General features: G+C 38.0%; 1 pseudogene; it reads left to right on the top strand.

Moving 5' to 3' along the window:
- The first annotated feature begins 13,285 nt into the window (after positions 1–13,285).
- On the top strand, positions 13,286–13,740 carry LOC143665998 (large ribosomal subunit protein uL23 pseudogene; annotated as a pseudogene).
- The last annotated feature ends 7,781 nt before the right edge of the window (positions 13,741–21,521 follow it).

The raw sequence follows: 21,521 nt of genomic DNA, 5'->3' as shown, positions 1-21,521 counted from the left end.
CACCACAGATTCAAACCAGCACACCAACCTGTTATTAACACCTTGCATTGGCTCAGTACATTTGTCACAATTGATGAAAGTATATTTTTATAATGTTCTATTAACTATATTCCATGGGGTGACTTAGGATTCACTGGTGGTGTAGTGCAGTTCCATGAATTTTTTTTTTTATTTCTATTACCACATATACAACATAACATTTCTCTTTTTAACCACATTCAGATATATATTTCAATGCTGTTAATTACATTCACCATGTTGTGCTACCATCACCACCACCCATTCCCAAAATATTTCCATCTTTTCAAATAAGAACTCTGCACATTGTAAGCCTTAATTTCCCATTGTGATTCAAAGGATACCATTAAGAAAGTGAAAAGATAACCCACAGAAGGGGAGAAAATATGTGCAAATCACATATCTGATAAGCAACTTGCATTTAGAATACATAAAGAACATTTACATCTCAATAATAAAAGGGCTTATAATCAATTTTTTTAAAAGGACACAGAATCTGAACAGACACCTCTCCAAAGGATAAAAACAAATCGGCAATAAGAACATGAAAAGATTCTCAACAGCAACTGTATTCAGGAAATGTAAATCAAAACCACAGTGAGATACCACTTCACCCACTAGGTTAACTAGAATCAAAGAGACGGGAAAACAAGAGTTGGGAGAATATATAGGACTCGGACTCCTCTAACCTTTGGGAATGTATAATGAAGTACTTTGGAAACCAGTCTGGCAGCTCCTGAAGTGATTACACAAGAGTTATCATATGATCCAGCAATTACATTCTTAAGCATATACGCAAAAGAAATGAAAACGCATATCCACACAGAAACGTGCACATGAAATATTTTTAGCAACATTATTCATAATAGCCAAAAGGTGGAAACAAGACAAATGTCTATCAATGGATGAATGGACAAGCAAGATGTGATATAGCCATAAATGTAATCTTGTTCAGCCATAAAAAGTAATGGAGAACTGAAATATGCTACTACATGGATGAACTTTGAAAACATTATGCTAAGTGAAAAAAGCCAGTCCCAAAAGATGAAATACTATTTGATTCCACTCATATGAAACTCCAGAACAGAAAAATCTATGAAGATATAAAGTATATTAGGGCTGGGTAAGGGGGATTGAGGGGCAGGGGATGATGATAGCTAAATAATATGGGTTTCTTCTGGAGAATTAAAATACTCTAAAATTGACTGTGGTGATGGTTGTACATATCTGTGAATATATTAAAAACATTGAGCAGTGTAATTTATATGGGTGAATTGTATTACATGTGAATTATATCTCAATAAAGCTGTTACAATTAATTAACATTTTTAAAATAAAAATGGCCATTTTCCAAATTTGACGACATTTATAATTCCAAACGTCCAACAAGCTCAGTGAACCCAAAGCAGGATAAACACCAAGAAAATTAAAAAAAAAAAAAAAAAGGTTTTCTCCTTTCACCCATGAAGGAATAACTGTGATGGGAATTTTCTTCCTTCTTTAAACAACTACAAAACCAGACAAAATAAATCAAACAACTGTTTCAACATTAAACAAGATAGTAAAGAAATGTTATTCCCGGAAGAAGGAAAACAAACTATGTGGGCTTTATGATTGACTAAGCTTACTGCCTGGAGACAATTTCCAGCCCACAGCACAGAAAAGGAAACCCAAACAGAGTTCAGCAGTTTCACTGAGTTAAGGAGACAGAGATTAGGATTTAGGAAAATTGAGGTGGCTGGAATTTATGTGACAGAATGCATGAACAGAAGGAACTGCAGAAAAAGAGACAGAAAGAGGGAGAGAAGGGAGCAGAAGAGATCCAGAGAATTGCAGAGCGAAAGATCCTCTCAAATCTTTGGCTGAAGATTTATCTGTACGTATGTGAGATAAAGATCCATAAGGCTTCAAAATTGATCTCCAGAAAGCAGCAGTCCAAACAATTCCCAGAGCGCACATGAAGCTGGGAGTAACTCACATTCGCACCATGCTGATTGAAGAGACCTCATAATAAATGGAGCATTGGAAAGAGTCCTTAAAGGGTCATGATTTAGTAGTGGAGCGAAATTAACCCTAGAGTAAAAGGTAATCTAGAAACACCCCAAAAAGCTTAAAGGAAAGCCTTGACACAAATGAAATCAGAAAGCAAGATAGATGGTAAAGACTGAGATGGTATAATCTAGGAATGCCTACAGTATATAATGATAGTGACTAAATGTACAAATTAAAAAATGTTTTTGCATGAGGAAGAACAAAGGGATGTCATTACTGCAGAGTGCTGAAAATAGATGGTAATTAATATTTTAAAATTTTACCATATGTGTGAGACTAAAGCAAAAGACGTTTATTTGGTACAAAATTTATATTTTGACTAGTGCATTTCCTAATATAACTTATGTAGACAGCTTAATTGAACACCATAAGTACATGGAACCTTCAGTAGGACATGAGATGTTGTTGGTTTGTCCAGAGTGATGCCCCGATAAATCCAAGAGTGATTTGAACAGTGAATAAAAAAGTATTTGCAAAGTCCCCTTCGGGGAATGGTGAGAAAGGGGGAAACTTCAATGTCCCCAAGTTGAATTCTTGATATTCTCATAAGCAGTGTGGACAACAAAAGCTATATGCTGAGCCTCCAATCTTGGGGTTTTTTCATATGAAACTTAATCCCACAAAGGATAGGTCAAGCCTACTTAAAACTAGGCCTAAGAGTCACCCCCCAAGAGAACCCTTTTTGTTGCTCAGATATGGCCTCTCTCTCCAGCCAACACAACAAGCCAACTCACCACCCTCCCCCTGTCTAAGTGGGACACAACTCCCAGGGTTCTGGACCTTCTTGGCAACATGGGACAGAAATCCTAGAATGAGCTGAGACTCAGCATCAAGGGATTGAGAAAAACCCCTAGAATGATCTGAGACTCAGCATCAGGGGTTGAGAAAAACTTCTTGACCAAAACAGGGAAGAGTGAAATGAGACAAAATAAAGTGTCAATGGCTGAGAGATTCCAAACAGAGTCGAGAGGTTATCCTGGAGGTTATTCTTATGCCTTAAACAGACATCACCTTGTTAGTCAAGATGTAATGGAGAGGCTGGAGGGAACTGCCTGAAAATGTGGAGCTGTGTTCCAGTAGCCATGTTTCTTGAAGATGATTGTATAATGATACAGCTTTCACAATGTGTGATTGTGTGATTGTGAAAACCTTGTGTCTGATGCTCCTTATATCTACCTTATCAACGGATGAGTAAAACATGTGGAATAAAGATGAATAATAGGGGGAACAAATGTTAAAATAAATTGAGAGTGAAATGCTGGTGATTGGTGAGGGGAAGGGGTGAGGGGTATGTTATGTATGAATTTTTTTCTGTTTTCTTTTTATTTCTTTTTCTGAATAGATGCAAATGTTCCAAGAAATGATCATGATGATGATCACAACTATGTGGTGATATTGTAAATTGATTATATATGTAGAATGGAATGATCAAAAGTTACGAATGTTTGCGTTTGGTGTTTTTTTTGGTATTTAAAAAAAAATTTAAGTAATTAAAAAAAAAAAGAAAGAAAGCCTTGAAAGTATCAAACCCACCTGTAAGTAATTTAACGGTGTGAAGGGCAAAGTCTAACACTCTAACGGAAAGAAACAAATCCAGCACCAAAGAAAGTAAAATCCACAATGTCCAGCATCCAATAAAAAAGTACTTGGCATTCAGAATACAGGGGTAAGGATGACATTGTATTTTAAAACTTCACCTACTGCATGAGACCAATGAAAGAGAGGTTTATTTTGTCCATAAACTAAATGCTCAATAGCACATAATCTAACTTAACCTGTCCTAATAGCTCATTTAAACAACTCAAATACATGGAGCCCAGAATGAGAATGAGGACTTATAATTCTGTATAGCTTAATGTAATACCTGGATACATCCAAGAGTGTATTGGGGAGTTAATCAAAAAGTATTGGCAAAGTCCCTTGAGGGACAGGAGAAAAGATATGGAACTATTAAGCTTTACCACCAGGGAAACCCCTGATACTGTCTCAAACAAGAGGGACACCCAAATCAATAGGCTAAGTTTTTGACTTTGAGCCTTGCTCTTGTGAAGCTAATTTCTGTAGTGTAAAACCTAAGCCTACCAATAGTTATGTCTAAGAGTTACTTCCAGAAAATCCCCTTTGTGGTTCAGATGTGGACTCTCTCTCTCTAAGCCCAACTCTGCAAGGAAAATAATTACCCTCCCCCCTTACATGGGTCATAACATCCAGGGGTGTGTGTCTCCCTGGCAATGTAGGACATGACTTCCCGGGATAAACCTGGCCCTGGCATCATGGGATCAACAATGCCTTCCTTACCAAAAAGGGGAAACGAAATGTAACAAAATAAGGTATCAGTGGCTAAAAGATTTCAAATAGAGTCAAGAGGATATTCTGGAGGCTACTCTTACACAAACTTTAGCTAGATATTGCTGCTTATCATAGTTTGCCAAACCACAACCAAAACCATACCTGTTAACCCAAAAGAATATCTAGGGCTCTATCTGTGATACTAGAAAATTTTCATGTACTAAGATTACTTCCCCAAACCTACAACCTTCAGACACGTTCCTAAATCCAGAAACCCAGAGAGACCAGCCTCTCCAAGAACATCAGCTAGTTCCATGCCCCATCCCATATTATCAACATCCCTTTAAAACATGAAAATGTTAGAAAGGGCAGAGCCCATATACCCCTGAAGATTGGGGGCAGGATCAAATAGAGAAGGAGTAGTTATAACAGAGAAGATTGGATTTAACAATGAGTATGACTGCTGAATCATTATTTTGATATTTCTTTTAGTCTCTAGTGTCTTGGAGCATTTAGAAGGAAAAACCTAAAATTGTGGAACAGTAATCTGTACTGAACTCTGCAATCCATTCTATAACTACTTGTTGAAATATGCTTTGAAATGTATTGCTTTTTTGTATATAGGTTATATTTCATTATAAAAAATGTTTAAAATAAGTTCAATGTATTTCTATACATCAGACATTCAAATATAAAATTCTTAAACAATATTATTAAATGTAATATCAAAGTAAGTTTTATAGAAGTAAGCCCTTAAAAAGATGCACAATACCTCAAAAAAACATTATTTAAAAAATTACAGGAGACCTAAATAAATCATGGTTTAGAAAATTCAATAATGTAAACACCAAATTTTTCCTCAAACCAATTTTTAGAATCAATGCAATACCAATCTTCGGATTCTTTTTTTGTATAAATTGAGAAGCTGATTCTAAAACGGAAATGGAAAAAAATTCCAAAAACAGCCAATACTCTCTTGGAAAAGAAGAGCTGGGTAGGATGAGTTTTTTTACAGGATAGCAAGGCTATTTAAAGGTACAATAAATAAATCAGGGAGGACTTATTATTCTGTCCAGAAAGGAAAATAAGACCAATACTTACACATATGCTTGATTTACTGCAAAAGTAGGGTTACCAACTATCTCAGTTTTCTTGGGACTGAGAGTGTTCTGAGGATACAGAACTTTTAGAGCTAAAACCAGGAAAGTGTCTGGAAAGTTCGGATGAGTTGGTCACCCAAGATAAAAGGGGATCTTCAGAGAAATGTGGAAAGATTCATCTTTTCAATAGATGAAAATGGGTCAATTAGATACCCATATTAAAAAAAAAAGAATCCTAGCCCTTAACTCACAGTATATATAAAATATATTTTAAATATATTTCAGGTAGATTGAGATTCTAAATGATACTTCTCAAATATTATACAGAAAATATCTGCAATTCTTTTAAGTGAATATATAAAGAACTGACTAAAATCAACAGAAAATCCATAGAAAAACAAGCAAAATACTTGAGCAGTCCTTAAAAAAATACCTCACTGGGGTGGTATCACAGTGGCTCAGTGGCAGAGTTCTCACCTGCCATGCCAGAGACCTGGGTTCGATTCCCAGAACCTCCTCATGCAAAAAAAAAAAAATCACCCAAATTTCTGATAAACATATAAAAGGTACTGAGCTTCACTAATCATTAAGAAACATGAATAAAATCATTATACCCCATTACACACTCACAGCATGAATAAAATACAGACAATATCAAATATTGGCGAGGATATATAAAGTGAACTGCTTTAAGAAGTGTAAGCTGATAAAACTACTTTGGAAAACTGTTTGGCAGTACCTTCTAAAGCTGGGCAAATACATAATCTGTTACCCAGTAACCCCACTGCAATGGATATATACTACAGAAATGTATGCACAAAACACATTTTAAATGTGTGCACAGAAATACATTTAAAAATGTTAAAGCTGTATTATTAGTAATAGCCTTGAAATAATCAAAATATCCATGAACAGTGTTGTGTAGGAATTTAATAGATGAATATACCACAGCTTATTTATCTTTTCTACTATTCATGGATGAAAAGATAAATAAGTTGCGGCATATTCATCTATTAAATTCCTACACAACACTGTCAATGAATGAACTCCACTGTACATCACAACATAGACAAATTTCACAAGCATGATACTGAGGAAAAGAACTAGACGCAAGGGAATGTATTCATTTTTATTTCTCGGATCTTGCGTTACACTCTCTCTTCCACTTCCTAAAACTGACCCTAGGTTTTTTAAAAGGACAAAAACAGAGGTGAATATTTTTCCAGGTGTCTATCTTGTGGCTTATGTGATCTTAACATAAAAATTACAACATATTCAATAGAGAGTACCGATGCCATTTAATTTCTCCAAGATGATCTACCTTTGGTTAAGTTTCAAGATACATGTTTACATAATCTATTTATACTGTACTTTTAACAGCCCTTATTTCCAGAGAACGTCATCATTTTCAAGTGTGAAAGACCTGCTTGACCTTAATTTGTTTCTGTCTGGAGCAGGTTGTTCTCAAACCATGGTCGAGAGCTAATGAGGAAAATATTGAAATCCAGGCTCAAAACATGGAAAAGTAATTTTCTGTTGCAGTTGATGGTACACCTCTGTATGTCTCTGCTGCATAATAACCCTTTGGCTTTCAGCAATAGCAGAGGTAATTGCATAAACAGATTAACCAATAGCCAGACACAAGTCTATTACTAGCTTTACTCATGGCTAGGATGGACACAAAATTGAAAGTAAAATAGTAATAATAACAATAATACAAAACTCACCTCAATCTTCACTGCCTTCCCCTAAATTACAGCAAAATAGCAATAGAGACAACAATGCATGCTAAACTTAGAATCGTCAGATGAAGGACCCTTAAAATAACCCTTGAAATAATGAAAACATCCATGAATAGTAGAATGGATATATGTTGTGGTATATTTATATACATATTACAGGCTAAGCGTCCCACTTTAGGACGTGATTGTCCAGAATATTCTACTTTGTCTTCAGTGAGGACATTGGCTGCCAATATAAGCAGGTCAGCAATTGTCTGGAGCAGTTACTGGATATTCTACCATCACTTGTAGGAACATCATGGTTAGGCCATCATGGTTAGACACTTCAAAGTATAGACGGTCTTATCGTGCATTAAATACTAGAGACAAAATAATAGAGTGGCTGCTATGTGGCAAATAAACTGTCTTCCTGGATCTGCTATTGACTTAGAATAACTGCCTTTACAAATCCGTATCTCTGTGAATTACTGATTGTATATGCAGAACGGAATGATCATATATTAAGAATGTCTGTGTTTCTTCCTTGTATTTTTTAAATTAAAAAATTAATGAAAAATTTTTTTTTAAATCCATATCTCTACTTACCAGGCAACCCAGTATCAGTCAACACCGACTACGTTAGGGCTTAGGTTTCAGGAAGAGCAATATCGTGTTCTTTATAAGGAAAATCTTCATATTTAACATGTATGATCACAGCTGGCAAACTTTGGTATGAACCCCAAAGGCTCACATTAGTCAACAAATTTCCCTCTCCAGAAATTTAACAGAGCTGCTCAACATGATTAACCTGAGTATACTTAAGCACTGCTCTAACTTCCACTTCTTGCCCCACCCCACCCCCTGCCATTTTGAAGAGAGATTTTAAGTAAAAAATAAAGTGCCCTAAAAGTAGACAGCAGAAAGATGGAAAAATTAAGTCTGACTCATCTATTGAGCTGATAATCAGGCACATAGAAGAGTGAGTTTGTTTTCTCCATCACTAGGAAAATCTGTAAAACATAGAGGAGCCTCTCACTCCTCTTCCCTGCCTCTCTGCAAGAGTGCCCACGTGTCTTCTCACATGCGTATTCACTAAATTTTCTGCCTACTTTCTCTATGCTGGACAGTGCCCTTGAATTCTTTCTCACTGCATGGTCAACGACCGGGAAACCTAAATCCAGTAACATCATTTTGGTGAGCCAGCCAAGGAGACGCTTCTCTCTGACTGTCTGGACTGCTGAGTACCAGGAGACTTGACCATGTGCTTTGGCTTTTTCCCCCTAACTTGGCTCACTGCCATCCTCTCCTCATGCAACTCTATGTCTCTAGAAATCTAAGGGCTCTGATGCAGCTTCCCCAGACATAAGCTTGGTTCACCATGAGCCAACAGCTCCCTACTCAGAGGTGGCAGGAACCCTGTCTCCATGCCATGTGGATCCACGGAAGCTCAGGGCACTGGATGGCATCACCCTTTGGGAACTAAATGAGGGCTTCTCCCCAAGTCAAGCAGGAGTCAATGGGAGCCACATCAAGTCCCCATGTCTTCTTTCTCTCTCTCTCTCTCTCTCTCTCTCTCTCTCTTTTCCTCCCCTTTGAGAGCCCAGGCCTTCCTCCTGCTGAGTCTGCCCTCTTTTCACCTCCTCTACAGAGATCCTCTTTGGCTTCCAAAAACCTTCTTTCTCCTGTCTTTCTATGCCATTTTAGACATTCCATCTTTCGTAACACAGAATTTACTGGGCTAAGAATTCTTGTACCAAACAGCGTGTTTGTTGTTTTTGACACTGTAGCGACTCACCTCTGGTTTAGGTCCATAGATATTAAGTACTTTCCAATGGGAGTGTTTCCCCTAAAAGCCAGAAGTGAGGATCGCAGGGTAAGTGAAAGCCCAGCTATCCTGATTGGAGTGAGCTGAGCTGTGAGCACTGATGACCTCCGAGCCGTAGGCCATCTGCTCTCTGATCACTTGAGGTGTCACTTTCATGATCGGCTTCTCACTTTTCCACTCTGGGTTTTTCCATCTCTTTACTACCATGTCTCAAGTCCCAGGCTATTAGCCCTTTTGAAGGTGCCGCCCCGTCAGAAAATAACATTGGCTGGGGAGAATAGGCTGTTCAGTGCACCGCACTCTCTTAAAAAAGATTTGTGCTGAGGACTTTCGGGAAGATGGCAAAGTGGAGTGGATTGAGTTAACTTTGCTCCATGGGACAAGATAGGTGACAGGGAGAAAAGCACTGGAGTGTGGTCCTGGAGGGTGAGTAAGTAAACAGGGTCTCTAGGACATGTGGGGGAGGAGAGAAGCAGGGGCATTGGGATAGTGAGCCGGGTGGGTTGATTGTGAGATGAGATCATGCGGTGTGAGGGGAGATGCCACCGTCCCTCCGTTCCAGCCTGTCTGTAGAAATCTACCTGCATGGATTTGTAGATGGCAGCCCCTGCAGACAGCTCCGAAGTGGACCCCATCATCCACCACGGGGGCGGTGGGGGACTGGCCTCTAGGTGCTGGGAGCGATCACCCAACTGGGTGCCAGAAATAGCCAGCCCTGCAGGCATGGTGTCTGGCAGACCTTCCTGGCACCAGGCACGATGGGTTGGCTGATACCCTGGACGCTGGTTGGATCACTAGACATGAGGGCCAGAAGTGGTGCCCCGCCATACATGCCATCTTTGAACCTCACCAGTCCAGGAGATGTGGCCTGAAGGAGGAGGGGCCTCAGGAGGACCACCTGCTGGCCAGAAGCGGTAAGTGCAAACTGGCTGCTGCAGTTGTGGAGAGGGGAGCCTAAGGGGAAAAGGTGCCTCGGGATCGCCACCTGCTGGGAAGAAGGGGTAAGTACAGGCAGCCTAACTGATCTACCTAGGTTTTTCTTTTTTTCCTAATATTCTTTTTTATTTTTCCCTTCTTGCTTTAAATATATTTGTATACTACTGTTAGTAGTATAATTCTTCTTTATTATTTTTGTTTTAATTATATATATATCATATTTTTGTTGACTATTTTTATTTCTTTATATATTTTTTATTATTCTTTTTTTTTTTTTTTAATTTTCTCTCTCTTTGGTGGGTGTTCTAATTTGCTAGCTGCTGGACTGCGATATACCAAAAATCAAATGGCTTTTAAAAAGGGGAAATTTATTAAGATGCAAGTTTACAGTTCTAAGGCCATGAAAATGTCCAAATTAAAGCAAGTCTATAGAAATGTCCAATTGAAGGTATCCAGGGAAAGATACCTTGGTTCAAGAAGGCCAGTGATGTTCAGGGTTTCTCTGTCAACTGGAAAGGCACATGGCAAACATGGTGACGCCTGCTTGCTTCCTCTCCAGGCTTCTTGTTTCATGACACTCCCCCAGGGGTGTTTTCCTTCTTTATCTCCAAAGGTCTCTCTGGCTGCATGGGCTTTCATGTCTCTCTTGGTTCTTGTGGCACTTTCCAAAATAGTTCCTCTTTTAAAAGATTCCAGTAAACTAATCAAGACCACCTGGAGTGGGTGGAGTCACATCTCCCTCTAATCAAAGGTTAATACCCACAGTTGGGTGTGTCACATCTCCGGATATAATCTACTCAAGTTTCCAACCTACTGTACTGAATAGGGATTAAAAGAAACAGCTGCCTCCACACCATGGGTCAGGATTAAAGCATGGCTTTTCTAGGGTACATAAATCCTTTCAAAATAGCACAGTGAGCAACAATGGAGTTCATTCCCAATATATCTTTGGGGTGTCTCCTTCTGACTCCAGGGTCTGCCACCATTGAGGTGTGTTTTGTTGTTGTTCTTGTTATTTTTTCATATTTTTATTATATTCTTATTTTAATTTTATTATTTTTTCTTTCTTTTTTTTTTTTTTTTTTGCAGGATGTACATGGGATGGGAATTGAACTCACATCTCCCACATAGTAGGCAGCCATTCTACCACTGATGTACCTGTGTGCCCAGCCTAGCCCCTAATAGACCCTCAAGTTGAACTGTATCCCCTACATGAGATCCAGACCTTGGTGTGGCAGGGAATAACTGGCAAACCAAATATAAAAGGAAACCTTCGATGCAAAACCAAGTAAATACCAAACTTTAGATGAGTGAAGGAAAGCAACTTGCAAAATAACAATATTAATATAATCAAATGCAACAGAAAACAATATTAATATAACCAAACACAACAGAAAACCACGAAGCACATGAATAACCAAGCAGAATGGCCCAGCCAAATGACCAAATCAAAACTCCAGAGGGGACACAGAATATAGAACAACTACATAAGAATATTTATAAAGAAATAAAGAATATCAAGAAGACACCAAAAAAGCATAAATAAAAATTCAAGAGATTAAACAGAAAAATGGTAGCTCTCACAGAAATGAAAGATACAGTAGATCAAATAAGAAATATATTACAGACACAATAGCAGATTCAAAGAAGCAGAAAGAAAAATAAGTGAGCTAGAAGACAGAACAATTGAACTAGAGAGCACAAAAGAACAAATGGTAAGAAAAATGGAAATACAACTGGATCTTAGGGAAATGATAGAAAACAAGAGGAGCACAAATATAAGAATCATTGGTATCCAGAAGGAGAAGAGAATAGTAAAGGGCTGGGAAAGTTAGTTTAAGATATAATTGGAGAAAACTTTGCAGCCCTTATGAAAGGCAAAAAGATGCAAATCAAAGAGGCCTAATGAACTGCAAATAGATTAAATCTAAATAGGCGTTCTCCAAGACAGATACCAATCAAACCGTCATGTTGAAGAGAAATGGAAAATTCTGAAAGCAGCAAGAGAAAAGCCATCTACTGCATATAAGGGAAAACACATAAAACTGACTTCAGACTACTCAGGAGGCACCATGGAAGCAAGAAGGCAGTGGTATGATATATTTAAGATCCTGAAGGAGAAAAGCTTTCACCCAAGCCTTCTTTACCTAGCTAAGTTATTCTTCAAAATTGAGGGAGAGTTTAAAATTTCCAAAGATAAACAAAGATTGAGAGAACTAGTCAACAAGAGGCCTGCCCTACAAGAAAGACTAAATGGAGTCCTATAAGCTGGGGGAAAAAAGACAGGAGAGGGAGGTATGGAGAAGGGCACAGAATTGAAGAATAGAGTAACAAATAATTTAAAGGATAAAAAGAGAGAGGAGGAAAAAAATATATAGATCTGACAAATAAAAATTAAAGTATAAGATGGCAGCATCAAGAACTGCTTTTACAATAACTATTTTGAATGTTAATGGACTAAACTCACCGATTAAAAGATACAGACAGGTAGAATGGATTAAAAAAACATAATTTATCTATATGATGTTTACAGGAGACACATCTTAGATTCAAGGACACAATTAGATTGAAAGAATGGAAAAAGATCTATGCAAGCCATAACCAAAGGAAAGCAGGAGTAGCTACACTAATATCAGATAAAATAGACTTTAAATGTAAAGACGTCCTAAGAGACAAAGAAGGACACTATATACTAATAAAAGGGAACATTCACCAAAAGGAATTAACAATCATAAATGCTTTCATTCTCAATCAAGGAGCTCCAAAGTATATGAGACAAACATTGACAAAACTGCAGGGAGCTATAGATGCTTCAACAGTCATAGTGGGAGCCCTCAGTACACCACTCTCCACTGTAGGTAAAACAACCAGACAGAGGATCATTGAGGAAACAGAGAGCCTAAACAATGGGATAAGTGAATTAGACTTAATAGACATACAGATCATTATACCCCAAAGCACCAGGATATGCATTCCTCTCTAGAGCACATGGAACATTCTCCAGGATAGATCAGATGCTGGGACACAACTGAGTCTTTATAAATTTAATACGATTAAAGTTATCTGAAGCACTTTCTCTGACACAATGGAATGAAGCTGGAAATTAATAACCAAAAAAAAAGAAAAAAGAAAAAACAGAGCTTTCATAATTATATGGAGAATAAACACGCTCTCTTAAATAATGAGTGGGTCATGGAAGAAATAGCTAGAAAAATCAGTAAATATCTGTAGAAACTGATAATAAGAATACAACATACCAAAACTTAGGGGTCAATTCCTGGACCGTGCCTCCCCCCCAAAAAAAACAAAAACAAAAAAACTTATGGGATGGCCTTTTCTTGAAGATGGCACCAAAAGCAAAGAAGGAGGCCCCTGCCCCTCCCAAAACCAAAGCCAAAGCAAAGGCTTTGAAAGCCAAGAAGGCATTACTGAAAGATGTCCACAGTCACAAAAAGCAGGTTCACACTTCACCCACATTCCACCGGCCCAAGACGCTGTGCTCAGAAGACAACCCAAATATCCTCGGAAGAGTGCCCCTAGGAGAAACAAGCTCAATCACTGTGCTATCAACAAGTTCTCCCTGACCACTGAATCGGCCATGAAGAAGACTGAAGACGACAACACACTTGTGTTCATTATGGATGTCAAGGCCAACAAGCATCAGATCAAACAGACTGTGAAAAAGCTATATGACATCGATGTAGCCAAGGTCAACACTGATCAGGCCTGATGGAGAGAGAAGGCATATGTTCGACTGCCTCCTGACTATGATTGGGTGTTGTCCACAAAATTGGAATAATCTAAACTGAGTCCAACTGGCAAATTCTAAAGATAAGGTTTCTTTGACATTAAAAAAAAAAAAAACTTATGGATGTGGCAAAGGCAGTGCTGACAGGGAAATTTATTGCACTAAATGCCTATATTAAAAAAAAATAAGAACAACTTGAGGATTTAACTGCTCACCTGGAGAATTTAGAGAAAGAACAGCAAATTGAACACAAAACAAATAAAAGAGAAGAAATGACAAAGATTAGAACAGAGATAGATGAATCGGAGAACAACAAAACAATAGAAAGAATCAACAAAACCAAAAGTTGTTGAAGAAAATCATAAAATTGATGGATCTTGTGCCACTTTGAAAGGATTATGTACCCTGGAAAAGCCATGTTTTAATCCTGATCCATCTGGTAAAGGCAGCCATTCTTTTAATACCTATTCAGTACTGTAGGTTGGAAACTTGATTGATTTATCTCCATGGAGATGTGACACACTCATCAATTGGAGAGAGATGTGACTCAACCCATTCCAGGTGGATCTTTATTTGTTTACTGGAATCCTTTAAAAGAGGAAATATTTTGGAAAGCCACAAGAATTATGAGAGACACGAGAGTCCATGCAACCTGAGACCTTTGGAGATGAAGAAGGAAAACACCCCCAGGGGAGCTTCATGAAACAAGAAGCCTGGAAAGAAAGCTAGCAGATGTTGCCATGTTCGCCATGTGTCTTTCCAGTTGAGAAAGAACCTTGAATGTCATCAGCCTTCTTGAAGGCTATCTTTACCTGGATGCCTTAATCTGGACATTTTCACAGGCTTAGAACTGTAACCTTGCATCTTAATAAATTTCCCCTTTTTAAAAGCCATTCTATTTCTGGTATATTGCATTCCAGCAGCTAGGCAAACTAGAACAGACCCTTAGCTAGACTAACAAAGAGAAAAAAAGGACGCAAATAAACAAATTCTGAAATAAGTGGGGTTGTTACCACAAATCTTGAGGAAATTTTTAAAATCATAAGAGAATATATGAACAACTATATGCCAACAACCCAGATGACAGATGAAATGAAAAAATTCCTAGAAACATATGAATTACCTATACTAATGCAAGAAGAAATAGAATATCTCAACAAACCAATCACAGATGAAGATACTCAATCAGTTATCAAAAATCTTCCCACAAAGAAAAGCCCAGGACCAGATGCCTTCAAAGGTGAATTTTACTGAACATTCCAAAAAGAACTAACACCAATTGTGCTCAAACTCTTCCAAAATTTTTGAGAAATAAAAGGAAGGCTATCTAACTCATTTTATGATGCTAACATCACTCTAATACCAAAACCAGATAAAGACCCTACAAGAAAGGAAAACTACAGGCCAATTTCCCTAATGGACATAGATATAAAAACCTTAACAAAATACTACAAAATTGAATCCAATGACACATTTAAAATACTATACAAAAAAATTTAAAAATATACATCATGATCAAGTGGAGTTTATAATAGGAATGCAAAGTGTGGTTCAATATGAGAAAATCAATCAAAATAATACAGCACATTAACAAATCAAAAGGGATGAATCACATGATCATGTTGATTAATGCTGAAAAAGCAGTAGACAAAATCCAGCATCCTTTCCTGATACACTTCAAAGGGTGGGAATCAGAGGAAATTTTCTCAATACCATAAAGGGCATATATAAAAAAAACTATAGCCAGCATCATACTCATACTCAACATGGAAAAACTGAAAGCATTCCCCTTAAGATTTGGAATGTCACCATTATTATTAAAAATTGTACTAGAAGTCCTAGTTGGAGCAATTAGACAGGAGAAATAAGTAAAAGGCATTCTAATCAGAAAGGAAGAAGCAAAACTTTCATTATTTGCAGATGGCATGATCCTATACCTAGAAAACCCTGAGAAATCTATGACAAAGCTAATTGAGCTAATAAAGAAATTCAGCATCCCAGTGCCTGCCCATGTTAAAAAAAAAAAAGAAAAGAAATTCAACAAAGTGATGGGATACAAGATTAATGTACAAAAATCAGCAGTGATTCTATACACAAGAAATTACCTCTCTGAGGAGACAACTGAGGAAAATATTTCATTCAAAATAGTGACCATAAGAATCAAGTTTCTATGAATAAGCCTAACTAGGGACGTCAAGGACTTGTACAGAGAAAATTACAAAAAAAATTGCTAAAAGAAATTAAAAATTACCTAAATAGATGAAAAGGTATTCATTCCATAATCATGGATAGGAAGCTTGAATCTCATTAAGATGTCAATTCTACTAAAATTGATCTGCAGATTCAATGCAATACCAATCAAAATTCAACAACCTACTTTGAAGACATGGGAAAGCTGGTTATCAAATTTGTTGAAAGGGAAAGAAACCTCAAACAGCTAAAGATATCCTAAGAAAAGAAGAATGAAGTGAGAAGACTATCACTTCCTGACTTTAAAGCTTACTACAAAGCCACAGTGTTCAAAACTGCATGATTCTAGTACAAAGATAGAAATGTCAGCCAATGGAATAAAATTGAGAGTGCAGAGATAGACCATCAAATTCATGGACAATTGATCTTCAATAAGACCCCAAGTCCACAGAATTGGAACAGAAGAGTCTGCAGTAAATGGGCATGGGAGAATTGCATATCAATAGCCAAAAGAATGAAAGATGACCCCTACCTTACACCCTGTTCTAGTTTGCTAGCTGCCAGAATGCAGTGTACCAGAAATGGAGTGGCTTTTTAAAAAGAGAAATTTAGCAAGTTACAAGTTTACAGTTCTAAGGCCATGAACATGTCCCAATTAGGGCAAGTCTATAGAAATGTCCAATCTAACGCATCCAGGGAAAGATACCTTGATTCAAGAAGGCCAATGACGTCCAGTTCTCATTGACGTTCTCATTCAACTGGGAAGGAATGTGGCAAACAGGTGTGCTGGTTTGAAAGGATGTATGTCCCCTAGAAAAGCCATGTTTTAATCTAAATCCCATTTCATAAAGGCAGAATAATCCCTATTCAATACTGTATGTTTGAATCTGTAATTAGATCATCTCCCTGGAGATGTAACCCTATCAAGTGTGGTTGTTAAGCTGGATTGTGGGAAATATGTCTCCACATATTTGGGTGGGTCTTGTTAAGGTTCTGGAGTCCTATAAAAGCGGAAACATTTTGGAGAATGAGAAGATGTGGAGAGAGCAGAGAATGCTGCAGCACCACGAGTTAGCAACCTTTGGAAATGAAGAAAGAAACGCCTCCCAGGATGCTGCATGAAGCTGGAGGCTGGGAGAGAAAGCTAGCAGATGATGCTGTTTTCACCATGTGCCCTTCCAGCTGAGAGAGAAGCCCTGACTGTGTTTGCCATGTGCCTTCTCACTTGAGAGAGAAAAACCCTGAACTTAATCGGCCTTCTTGAACCAAGGTATCTTTACCTGGATGGATGCCTTTGATTGGACATTTCTATATTCTTGTTTTAATTGGGACATTTTCTTGGCCTTAGAACTGTAAAGTAGCAACTTATTAAATTCCCCTTTTTAAAAGCCATCCAAGTTTCTTATATATTGCATTCCAGCAGCTAGCAAACTAGAACACAAGGTGACAGTCTGCTAGCTTTCTCTTCTGGCTTCCTGCTTCATGAAGCTTCCCAGGAGGTGTTTTCCTTCTTCATCTCCAAAGGTCACTGGCTGGTGTACTCTCTGCTTCTTGTGGCTATTTTGTTCTGAAGCTTTCTCTAAAATACTTCCTCTTTTAAAGGATTCCAGTAAACTAATCAAGACCCACCTGGAATGGGTGGAGACATATCTCCACCTAATCAAGTTTAATACCCACACTTGACTGAGTCATATTTCCATGGAGATAATCTAATTAAAGTTTCTAACATACAGTACTGAATAGGGATTAGAAGAAATAGCTGTGTTTACAAAATGGGATTGGATTAAAGCATCACTTTCTAGGGTACATAAATCCTTTCAAACCAGCACACACCCTATACAAAAATTAATTCAAAATGGATTAAAGACAATAGCACTACTTGGTATATACTCAGAAGGGCTGAAAGAAGTGACACAAAAAGATATTTGCACACCAATATTCATAGCAGCATTATTCACAATCACCAAAAGATGGAAACAATCCAAATGCCCATCAATAGATGAGTGGGTTAACAAAATGTGGTATGTCCATATGATGGAATATTATGCAGCAGTAAGATGAAATGACGTCCTGAAGCACATGACAAGATGGATGAGTCTTGAGGACATAATACTGCGTGAAATAAGCCAGACACAAAGGATAGCTACTGTATGACTCCACTTTTATGACCACAGTAAATGTAAAATCAGAGGCCTATAATATAGAATATAGGGACTTAGAGATACATAGAAGCTAGAGGTGGGTGAATGGTTAGCCTACATGGTGCCTAATGAATGCACATGGCTGAAGGATGCACTGTCTGAGAAGCAGATTGGTGAACGATGCTGTATACATATGACCGAATATTGTGCTGCTACAAAAAAAAAAATGAAGTCATGAGGCATGCAATGATGTGAATGAACCGGTGGGACATTTGGTGAGGAGAAATAAGCCAGAAACAAAAGAGGGATTATTGTATGGTTTCCTTTAGAAAAAGCTTATAAGAAAACAGGGGCTTAGGTTGTAAGCTTTTATAGCAGACACATTTAGCCCAGAGTGGTATTTATTATTTTGGGATTTTGAGAGGCTGTTTTATATGTCTATAATCTGGTATTTAGAGATAAGAACAAAGCTGATCAGGTATGGATTAAGGTAAATCAGAACACAGGGGTAAGGAAGACATTGTCTACATTTTAGAACCATACCTACTCTTTAAGACCAAAGGAAGAAAGGTTTATTTTGTCTGGAACCCAAATTTTCTGTAGAACATAATCTAACTCAACCTATCTGTAGAGCTCATTAAACAACTGCAACACAGGGAGCCCAGAATAAGAATGAGGGTCTTTAATCCTGTATAGTTTAATATGATGCCTGGATACATCCTAAAATATATTAAGCAGATAATCAAACAGTGTGGGCAAAGTCCTTGAGGGATGGGAGAAAATATATGAAACTATTAAATCTTACCATCAGGGAATCTCCTGATACTGTGCTGAACATTAGGGACACCCAAATCAATAGGCCAAGCCCTTGATCTTGAGGCTTACTCTTGTGAAGCTTATGTAGGTAGCAGAGAAGCTCAGCCTACCTATAGTTATGCCTGAGAGGTACTTCTGGAGGACCTCTTTTGTTGCTCAGAAGTGGCCTCACAGTCTCTAAGCCCAACTCTGTAAGTGAAATCATTACCCTCCCTCCTATGTGGGACATGACATCCAGGAGTGAAAGTCTCCCTGGAGGCATGGGAGATGACTCACAGGGATGAGTCTGGCCCAGGCACCATGGAATCAAAAATTCCATCCTGACCAAAAGAAGGGAAAGATGTATGACTAATAAAGTATCAGTTGCTAAGAGAGTTCAAATAGTCGAGAGGCTACTCTGGAGATCACTCTTAATGCAAGCTTCAGTTAGACATTGCTGACTATCATAATTTGCCAAACCCAACCAAAACCATTCCACCCAATCCTAAAGAACACCTAGGGCAATATATAAGATTCTACAAAGGTTTCATGCACTGGGGTAACTTTTTAGAAACCTACAACCTCTAGATGGGTCCCTGGACATGATAAGTCCTGACGCCTAGAGGGCCCAGCCTCTCCAGAACATCAGCTAGTTCCATCTCCCCACCCTATATTACTGACAGCCCCTTCCAACATGAAAAAATTAGGGTGGGCATAGCCCAAATACCCCTAAGGATTGGGACAGAAAGATCAAAGTTGATGGTGGAGTTTGAGAAGTAGGATTCAACAAATGAATATGATTGCTGAATCATTAAATTGATTTTTTTTTTTTTAGTCTCTAGCATCTTAGAGCAGCTAGAAGTAAAAACCTAAAATTGTAGAATTATAACCCATACCAAATTCTGAAATCTGTTCTACAACTAATTATTGTGTTGTGCTTTTAAATTTATTGCTTTTTTGTATATACGTTATTTTTCATACACAAAAAGTCAGTTGTAATGATAAAAAATTTATTCCTTCTAGCCTCCTATATTCTGGAGCAGCTAGAAGGAAAAATCTGAGAGGATGGTATGCCGGTTTGAAAGGATTTGTGTACCCTAGAAAAGCCATGTTTTAATCCTAATCCTATTTTGTAAAGATAGCCATTTCTTCTAATCCCTAGTCAGTACTGTTCTATCTATTAATTAACATAAACCAAGTAAATTTGTAAAAGTAAAATGGGACAAAACTTCTGCTATAATCTGTCAATTTTTTTTTAACTTCTAAAAGTAGCTTCATTAACCAAAAACAAAGAAAGCAAAGTAACAATAGTCAGCCAAACTAGAGTAAAATCAAATCTTGTCCCTAGGGATTTTAACTCAGGAAGCAAAACTAATTGCCATCACCTGAGCTCTAGGAAATGGTAAAAGGATATGCATTTCTAGTCCCGCCTGTTCATGCAGCAGTGTAAAAAAAGAAAAAGAAAAGCAAGGCTTTTCCACAAAAGACAGAACCCTGACTAAACTCTGCCGAGAGATACTCTCTTAAATGCCATGGTTTTACCAAAGAAAACTATCAGAAAAAAAACAATAATAATAATAATAATAATATCTCCCAAGGGCATAAGTGGGCCAACATGGCAGCCAAAGCTGCAGAAGCCCCTCCTAAACCTCATTCCTGCACCTCTTAACTGAACACATGCACCTTCTTATTCCCCCCTTAAGCAGAAATGAACCACCCAGCTGGAATTCGCTCTTGAATCTGTAACATAATCATTTCCTTCCTTCTACCCGAGTCTTACTTGGCTAATGTCTCTCTAAGCTCACTCACTTCTATCTTTTTGCTATGATCTTACATTTTAAAGTTTCTCACCAACTTTATTTCTTCCAGACTAGAAGCTTTCACACCAAACTAATGCCGATGCAAAGATTTTCAGCCATTCTAACCACCCCTCTACACTCCGCCCCTCTCAACTTAAATGAGATAAGCCAGAAAGTTCTACTCCCCATCAGGTAGGGCTTACACAGCCTGACAACTCAAAAGCAGCTACAGAAGACAGACACTGCCCCCTCGAACCCCTTAATTGGGGATGAGTACTCTCTGAGGGGGAATTTGAAGCAGGCTAGAACAGGGAGAGGGGAGAGAGAAAAATACAGGAAGGCACACTTAAGCAAGAACAGTTCATCAAGGTCAGGAGGCCACATCCCACAGACACCCTGCCCAGGGGCTACTACTTACTGGAAGCACCAGCGGCAGCTGATGCATCTGGAACAAACGACCTCCACCTGAGTGAGTCATCTTCGTAGAAGGGTAGAGCCAAAGGACCCACCCCAAAGCATTATCTAACACCAGGCACTGCCCTGGAAAGAAGGGAGCGTAGAAGAGAAAACCCCAAAGAAGGGAGGGGGGAGTAAGTAAAGGAAATCTATAAAAGCATTCGGCCACACATTGCTCATTGCCTCTCACCTTTCTCACCTCTGTTGGCAAGAGTGCCCACGTGTCTTCTCACATGTGTAGTCAATAAATTTTCTCTCTGCTTATTTCAAAAGAAAGAACTATACACACACACTAAAGAAGCTGTTTTTTATGGTTGTCAAGTTAATCATTAATGTAGTATAACTCCTTTTTCTGATAAAACATTTCTAGCTGGGGAGTTTATTTTTAATTTTCATACTTTGATTTACATGGGTTTTGTTTTCATAACAGTTTTTTATAAAAGTATATTTA

This window comes from Tamandua tetradactyla, chromosome 22, assembly GCF_023851605.1.
Source record: "Tamandua tetradactyla isolate mTamTet1 chromosome 22, mTamTet1.pri, whole genome shotgun sequence".
Taxonomy (NCBI): domain Eukaryota; kingdom Metazoa; phylum Chordata; class Mammalia; order Pilosa; family Myrmecophagidae; genus Tamandua; species Tamandua tetradactyla.
This window is presented reverse-complemented; position numbering and strand designations above follow the sequence as displayed.